The sequence below is a fragment of the Nipponia nippon genome, unplaced genomic scaffold (genome assembly GCF_047370975.1).
Source record: "Nipponia nippon isolate SJK-2023a ecotype South Korea unplaced genomic scaffold, ASM4737097v1 scaffold_5, whole genome shotgun sequence".
Classification (NCBI taxonomy): Eukaryota; Metazoa; Chordata; class Aves; order Pelecaniformes; family Threskiornithidae; genus Nipponia; species Nipponia nippon.
Window position 1 is genome coordinate 99,288,804 of NW_028262369.1, and position 8,723 is coordinate 99,297,526.

The 8,723-nt window shown below is 42.6% G+C and overlaps 1 long non-coding RNA gene across 1 annotated transcript; it reads left to right on the plus strand.

Moving 5' to 3' along the window:
• Positions 1–2,162: 2,162 nt before the first annotated feature.
• Positions 2,163–8,079, plus strand: LOC148052405 (uncharacterized). Its single transcript, XR_015698919.1, has 3 exons — positions 2,163–2,252; positions 7,852–7,915; positions 8,006–8,079. It is a non-coding gene; the product is annotated as an uncharacterized LOC148052405 (long non-coding RNA).
• Positions 8,080–8,723: the final 644 nt, after the last annotated feature.

Sequence of the window (8,723 nt, forward strand, 5' to 3'; positions counted from 1 at the left end):
AGCAAAAATAAACTTTCAAGAGGTGAAAGCCTTGCATGTATGACAGTCCCATGGTCGCAGCCTCCCACCTTCTTGATTGCACGGACCATTTCCCTTCCTCCTGGCACAGCAGTGACCTCCTCGTGCCAACCACAGCAAGGGGCTCCGTGGGAAATCCGTGCCGAGGCCTCTCTCAAGCACACTGAGCCGTCTCCGAACGGGGTTTAGCATCCGGACACTGGGAAGGGACGCGCCACGGGACCAGCCAGCTATTTCCAGACCATTGCCAGTTGCTCTGGAGATAAGTTTGGATGAGCGATTTAGGCCAGCAGCCAGGAGCAATGGAGACAAGTAGTCAGAAAGGAATAAAGAGAGAAAGGCTGCTCTTCTTAATGAGTGCAATAAAGCAATAAAAGTGCAATTATGCAGTAAAACTATTGTCATTTTGGGTTTAGATGATAATGCACTAGGCAGTGGTACTCATTTTAGCCCATGTTTTCAGGCATCTTTTAGCCTCTGACATTATAATTACGTACTACTATCTCATCCCTGCATCTCTTCATTTTTATGGGTACTGAAGCATTGCATCAGAAGAATGTCAGATCCCGAAATCCTGTACACTCATGCGGGGCCTTAATTTTGTTTTACTTTGCCAGTTTGTGAACATGCCTTGAAATGCAGTCCCTCCATCCGTCACGTTTGTCATGTAACGTGATAGCACGGAGAGAAATAATTACAGCCAAAGTGCAAGACGTATTCGCAATGCTGAACACAGTGTATCTATTTCTCCTTCATATAAAATGTAGAAATTGTGCGTGAAGTAATTTTAAGAGCGTCTTCCATACCTCATTAATAGTATAATTTTATAGATGTTATAAATTATGGTTTCTGTTTCTTAGATGTTATAAATTATGGTTTCTGCTTGATTTTGAAGCTTCCTAATTCTTGTGGTTAAATTTTGACTTAATAGGTAGAAATACTGACAAACTCAGAATAGCCTGCCTCACTGGGGCTTTGTTTTTCTCTTTGGCAAATATTATTTGCCCTCCCTCTCCCTCCCTGGTTTCCATCAGTTATTTTGGGAATCAGTTTGATGGTGGACTATTAGAACAAAAGGATGAAAATATACCTGTGCTGTTTGTGTACATTTATACTTAACTCATTTTAATACGATCTCCTGGGTTTGGCCAGTTATTTCTTAGGTACTGTTACACCTCATTGTTGTGAAGTTTTTAAGCTGTTAGACTCAGTTGAGCAAAGAGATTTCTGCTTTGGGGTGGTCTGAAATGATTACCTGGGAGTTTGACCAACTTCTTCCCTGCATGCTAAAACCAAACGTTACTATTTAGATTTAAAATTTTAACTTGAAGTTATATCTGCATGACAATATAACACCAGAGGAAAGTCCTGCTTTAACTGTAGCTTTAGGATTGTTGCAGTGGTATAATAGTAATAATAATCATCATCTTCTGTCCTTTAGTAAAGCACCATCCTTCAATTTTTAATTGACTCGCATTTTACTCTTAATAGTGGTTCATCTTGAACGCTGGGATGTAGTCACTGCTTTTCTAAAGGTTAATATAAATCTGTAATGAATGGTACAGATTAAACACTGGTGACATTCTGTTTTCCCATCTTGTATAGATAAAATATTTACACTTTAACAGCTATCAATTTAGAAAGCAGGTGCAGCTTTGATGTTTACATCTTTTAATCAGCAACCGTAATTAACAAGTTATTTGCTAATGATTAATCACCCGCACAAATACCATGTGGATTTGTCAATTTTGGAGTTACAGGCATCTTGGATGTTGGGTTTTTTCGCCTTAAGATGAAAAATGACATAAGATGATGACCATCGTGTCAGTTCAAGTGCTTGAGCTGGGAAGGTGGAGAAGCAGGACCAGGTGTTTTCCAAAGACTAAGTAGGAAAGCCTCGTCTAAGTGGTGAAAGGTATCTTTTGCAGAAACACAGACATTATTTACCAGGCTTTGGTAATTGCTGTAATGCTTTTCATATCACCCTTCCAGATGCAGCTTTGCAGGGAGGCAGTTGGGGGTGATCATTACCTACACCTGTTAGTAGCTCCTCTGCATATAAGTTAGGTCAGCTGTGGTAGTTATAGTGGCTATTAGGCATGGAGAAGGCTGGCTGGGCTGTTGCTTCTGAAGCTGGTTTTCAAAATCAGCGCTGCTAAAGGCCTGGGTTTGTTTTGCTTTTGTCTTTGTGGAGGCTTGGACAGTGAGGATGTCAAGATTTGGAAAGTTATCAGGTTAGGGCATGATCTGGATTCGAGGGAAAAAGTTAGAAAAGCAAGATGGAAAGAAGGCATTAAGAGTTTGGGGGGGAATGGGTGTGAGTACTCAGACCTTTGGGGTATGTCCAGTTTGTTTTATTATCAGATGCTGTTTCCCCAAATAATGCTGCCCTGTGGCTCACTTTCTTTGTTTCTGAGTTTTTAACTCTGTCTCCATCAAGGTATGATAGCTGTTGGAGTTTGGGTTGTCTCGTGAGGGTGAGAATTAGAGTTTGAAGTATTGTTTTTCTTTTGAGTAGTTCAGTATGAATTTGGTAATGTTTCCTGGCTCTGGGGGTTTCTTTTTGCCTCAATATTCTTGTATTTTTGTTGTACAAAACTAAGCCTTTTTTTTTTGCATGAAACAAGATTACACTGGTGACTTGAAAGCTGCTGAAAGTAGCAAAATCAGAATGCATTTGCCCCAAGACCAGGGGTGTGTTACTTCTTTTGCAGCATCCCTGGTGGGCAATGGGGGCCTCTCTCTTTCACAGAGCAAAACCTGCCAATTTTCCTGTCAGCGACATGTTTCAGGGGAAACTCATTAAAGAGAAACTCTCTGCTGTACAGCTTGTGACTGTGTATTTTTGTTATGCGTTATCCTGCTTTCTGGTCGCAAAAGCAGAGATTGGAAATTGTCTCTTACAGTGGTGTCACTAAGTTTTAATTCTCTACTTCATAACATGAAGTATTCTGTGCTTCATTTGGTCATATGAAGATTTTTTTTTTATGGTGATAAAGGTGAAAATGCCTGTGTCCTCCTAAATAGGCTTCATGGATGCTCCACGTAAAGCTCACCTGCTGTTAACCACCAGATTATTTGCAGCAGTCTGTTAACTCATCTTATTACTAAATTGTGAATCTTACAGCTGACCTCTTGAGTGACGAGGAGGTGTTGAGGTGGCTTGTGGCTATTCCGCTGTTTTGTATTACTGTGCCTCCTGTGGAATGAATGATAATGCTGAATCACTGGGGAAATAAGATTTAAGGGACATTTTGTGAAATGAATGCAATATTTCAGAAAATGTAATTAGGAAATATTTAGAAGAACAAGGCACCTTAATAACTGTCTTCAGTAGAAGTGAGAGTATCTCAATCTCCTTGAAGGCAAGGAATCGATTGCTTGGCAGCGCAGTTCTCCTATTGATCGGTAGCCCATCTCTGTGGAGACGGGAGCTTGGCATTTAACCTCGCGCAGCAGAGGCACGGAATCTGAACCCAGCGTGCGAGGAGCTCCCCGTGCTCCGCTTCATCTGTAGCTGTTCTCAAATGCCAGGATAAGAGCTTCTGCTCTGTAGCACAGGCTTTTATTTGCTTGCTTGGCAGACTGATAGCAGCTGAATTCGTGAACAATTTAAGGATTACTGGAAATGTAGTATTTAAGAACATACCCTCTGCTGGAGACAAAATGCTGACCTGACACTGCTGAGGGCCCACATACAGTGGGGAAGGAGGAAGCAGCAGTTACTGTTGATTATTTTCTCGTTATTCTGTTACCAATGTGTACCTTGGCTCACTACAGCTGATCCTGTGTTTCCAGATTCACGAAAAATAATGATCTACTGTGTTCCTGCCCTATGAGCTAGGGAGTTAGCAACGTTGTCTACCCAACACCTGGAGTTACAGGCTGTTATTTCCAGCTTGCAACTACAAACTTGTGTTTAAGAAACGCAGTTTGCAGCCTGGTACTGGTTTTCTGCACTAGGTGCAGGAGTCTGTGCGTTACAAGTGGTCTTCATGTTGTTGCAAATGTTTTTCCTTCATGCCACAGTAAGGAATGCTTCTGTGTACCAGTGGGGATAAATGATCTCCAGTGGGATATGTGCTTGACAAAATAATTCTGCTAGCCTGAAACTTTAAGTATTTAGGAGGTAACTTTCTGCAGTAAGCAAGGGATTTAGGCACTTGGCAGAGCTGCAAGTGGAGAATGCTAGCCAGCTGGGTCACGCTGTCATATCTGCAAGTACCACCTGCTGTGTCCTCCTCCTAGAAAGGTCTGGGTGGAAATGTCATGTTTTCTCTTGAGCAAGCTCAGTTTGGTGAGAGGACTGACTGCATACCCAAACCGCAGTCTGTTTTTTTGCCTAGTAGTGTGGCTGATGGGAAGCTGTTTAAAAATTTTTCAAGTTAGAGCAAACAGAGTTCTTAGTTATGGCGTGATGAGAAGGTGAAAGATGGCTCTGAACGGGGGGGACGCATGCAGAGAAGACACAAAGGCATGTCTGTGCCATCATCCTTTCTGCACCTCTGCTCCCAAACTGGCCCCTCCAAAGCAAAGCTCTGGTTTCTTGCCCCATCATGGAGATGGTCACAACCTACAGTCACTTATTCTAGGTAAAAAGAAGGGATGTGGCATGGTGACACAACATCAGGATTTAAACTGGAAAAGGTCTTGACGCTGTATGTCTGGTCGTTGTAAGCCTTGACTGTAAGCCCCCATTGTAAGGGACAAACTGACTGCCAAAATGAGTGAGCAAAGCGCTAATCCTGCGATTGAAGGCTGCGTTTTAACCAGCCTGGCTCAATTGTCCAAGCGAAGATGCAGGTCCCTGATAGCTCAGATTGAGGGACTAAAGCATTGGTTATCTGCAGGGGAAAGGATTGGTTTTGGAGCGTTTCCTTAGCTGAATCTAAACAGTCCCTGACAGCTTTGTGGCTGAGACGGTCAGGTGCACAAAAGGGATAAAAACCTTTATACAACCTACAATTTCCAGCATTTAACAGCAGCCCTTAGCTATTGAGCAGTATTATTCCGTACCGATGCTGTGAATTCTGTGCATGAGGATTTGGTCTGTTTTAAGATGTCACACATCAATATTTATTGTCTTTGCAGCAAAGGCACACATGGCGTTTACAATGTACTCCTTAGATTCCATGTATGACTTCTTTCTACTTATTTGCACTAATTTAAAGATTGATGCATAGCAATTAAGTGTAGCTTATAATGAAACAAGGTGTTTGTTTTTTTTTTTAAAAAATGCATATCAAAGTCTTCAGTGAAGGTGCACTGCAAGGTGGATCTCTTGATACAGAGTTTCTCTTTATTTCTGCTATTTAACTGGCGATGAAATATCACTTTGTCTTTCTGTTGCTGACTTTCTTCACAAACTGTTACACCTCTGTAACAGACTGAGTCTGTAAAACAAGACTTGATGTTCCAAAAGATAAAGCTGGAGGCTAATTCAGTACACATTTCTTCTCCAAAATGGGGTGTCCTCATGCAAGACAGTTCACTATGGAGTATAAAATAATTTTTAGGAAATACACATGAAATGTCATGAAAAATAGACACCTTATGTCTGAGCGTGCTGCCAACTTACATTTATGAAAATGTTATTTAAATCATAGCATGTCCAAGTAATAAGCTTTTTAGCACGTTCTATTAGGTACCAATTTAACTGTACAGGGTAGATGCATTTCTGGCTGGCAAAAATGATTTTTCCTGTTCCATAAGGCTTGTCACAATTTTCACGTCTCTTCTTCCTTCATGCTTGGAGGAGATTGAGGCCTGTCAAAGATTTCTGTCCTAGGATAGTAAACTGAGAAATGCAGATGTAGCAAATGCTTTGGCGGGTGGTGAGAGCACTTGCTTCAATCGGCAGCTTGGGCTCCCAGTCAAGGTCAACTCCCTTCTACAAGGGCTTGTGCAGGATTCTGCATTTCTCTAACCAAATGCGTGGACACTTCTATCAGTTCTGGCCTATTGCATTCTTCACTCAACAAGCTACAACTCTCCAGTGCCCTTCTTGGGCATCGGGTAGATGTAGATAAGATGTGTCACTTTGTTTACTCATTACAACCAACTTTCCTGTCAATAGAGGTTTATAGAAATGTGATTCTCTTTGGCCCTTTAATGGCAGCAAAACCTGGTTGACTGCAACACACACGGGCTTTCAGCTGGGAGGCCTCAGGGTGCAGGCAGGACAGTGCTGCATTGCTGCTCCTCCCTGTGCAGAGCCAAAGGGGGTCTGAGATTCCCTCATGCTCGTCTTGAATTCTGACAGAGCAGACGTGCTACTCTGATGTCGCGTGTGGGTCATCCGTGGGTTGCTAACAGCCTGTGAAATCTGCTCCACGAGCATGGTGTCTGACTCTGCTCCATCTCAGTCGATGAGTTGTTCTTCCTGCCTCCGACAGTAATACCGACAGGATTATACTTTGATTTCTATCCAGGGAAGAGGACTTGGGCTTTAGCTGAGCAATGCTTTTCAAAAAATGAGTCTCCAACGTTTACATATTTCCTCATTATGACGAGGAAAGACTATGCTTGATTCTATTAGATTCCCTGGACCTCCACATATTGCCAGCCTTTAGATTAGATAACATTTGTATGATTGATCTTAAGCTCCCACTGCTCTTGGATACTTCCCATCAGCATACTGCAAGTTCAGTGCCTGGGGCGCAGAATTAACGTCTGTAGTAACCAGCTGGGATATTGCTGGGAGTTGTGACTTCAAATGGAGAAGGCACAGATCAAGGCTTTCACTGGAACCTGGGTTTCATGCAAATGCCCTTTAGAAGGAAGAACCTACTTGTACCCTTTTTATGACATGAAAGAATCATTAGAGGTCTCCAGGCCAGTTGATGGGGGATTTAAGATCTGCAGAAATGCATATATGTTTGGTTTAATGTCTAGAAATGGTAATAATTCAAATGCTTCACAAACTTTAAGCATTTTCAGCACCTTAATGAGGAAGAAAACATCAAAGGAAGTGGCCATCTCCAGAGTTAATTGGCACTTCTTATCCCAGGTGTATCTTGACAATTATTCCCTTATCAGCTGTATGTGGAAGAACATTGTCATCTGTCTTTGGTAGTTCATTTCCCCTAAAAATAGAGATTCCTGATTTTTACCATGAGGGAGAACACAGGCAATTTAACTCTGTATGGCAAAATATTATAAGAAGCTGTGGGTTGTACGCAATGAAACCAGAGGGATTTTCAGTGACAGATCACATCAACATAGGAGCTCAGAAAGGAATCGGCTTGCTCTTGCCTTCAGCAGCGCATCCTCTTCTTGGGGGGTGTTCAAAAAGAGGATCTTTTTCCTGCAAATGGGCACTTGTTATTCCCAAGTAGTCCATGGGGAATCAATAACACTGTGAAAATGCAGAAGCTGATTTGGAGGAGGGAGGTGGTGGGAGAGTTGCTGAGAAACATCCTCCTCGTTGCTGTTCCCAGGGGTTGCACGCAAGCGTGCTGTGCCCCGGTGCTTCTCCAGACCCAACGCAGCCTGCGCAGATGCGCTGCCTCTCTAGGGACAAATAAGAACATAGAGATTTGATGGAAAGCTGTAATATTTTTGTTTTGATCCAAATGTTTGATAAACTTCAGAAATGGAAAAAAAATTGAGATGACTAGTATATTTGTCTGACATCTATGACATGTCAAAGATGTTCAGTGAACTTCTTTTCAGCCTGCATGGGGAAAGGAAAAGGGCAGAAGGAAAACTGTGCTTTTTAATGAAGGCAAAATATTGCAAAACCTCCTTACTATAAAGTTGTGCTGAAAATTTGACTAATATACAAGCAACTCATAGGTATGTATTTGCAATTGGCAACTGGTTATTTTCTAGATACTCCCTAGAGTTCAGTGAGGAGAACACCATGGAAGCTGAAATACAGAGAAAAGAGCCTTGTGTAAGTTAGTGTCTTTTTTCATATGTTGCTTGGGGGGAGACCACAGGCAGATTATCATTGTTTCAATGGCATTTGGATAACTTTTTTCAGACTGGGACTGATGTGAATCCCATTAAACTTGCTGGGAATCATTAGATTCACTTTGTGGCTTTTTTCACTCAGCCGTGTAAAAGGTCAGTGCTCTTCATTGCTATTACTGTTTATTACTAATTATTATTGTTTGATATGCCCCTGGGTCTGCTATCCAAGTTATTCTAACATCCATATTGCTGAGGAACAGGGATTTGGCAAGTGGCAGTACCTTACTGCCAGCCAGAAACAGGGGAGGGCTGGAGGAGACGAGGTATCTATAGCTGTAATGATGAGAACACCCTTGCATGCACTAGCTATGTGCGGTTTTACATGGATGTATTGATTGAATTATCAGTTTTTAAGCAAAAATACCTGGCTAGATCTTCATCTTATGTCATTTTACTGAAGGTGATGAAGCAGCACCTCTTTACTCCAGCTGAGAGATGGGTCACTGTACTTGCTGCTGGCTGGAGCGGTGCAGGTGAAGGGCAGGAGTCATGCGAGTGCTGCCCCGGTCCCTCACCTGATGCTTAGCTGTCTGATCTGGGTTTCCTTATCCCCAGAACAGGAAGGCTGGTGCATGTCCCAAAGAGCAGCTTGAAGGGCTGTGCTTCGTGTGCTCTGTTGCCATCCGCCCCTTGGCACTGCCCTGGGCACCACGGGCACCGGCAGCCTGGCGGTGGGTATGGCATGTCCTGCCCCATGTGTCCTGTCTTGGGGATCAGGGCCTTGATGT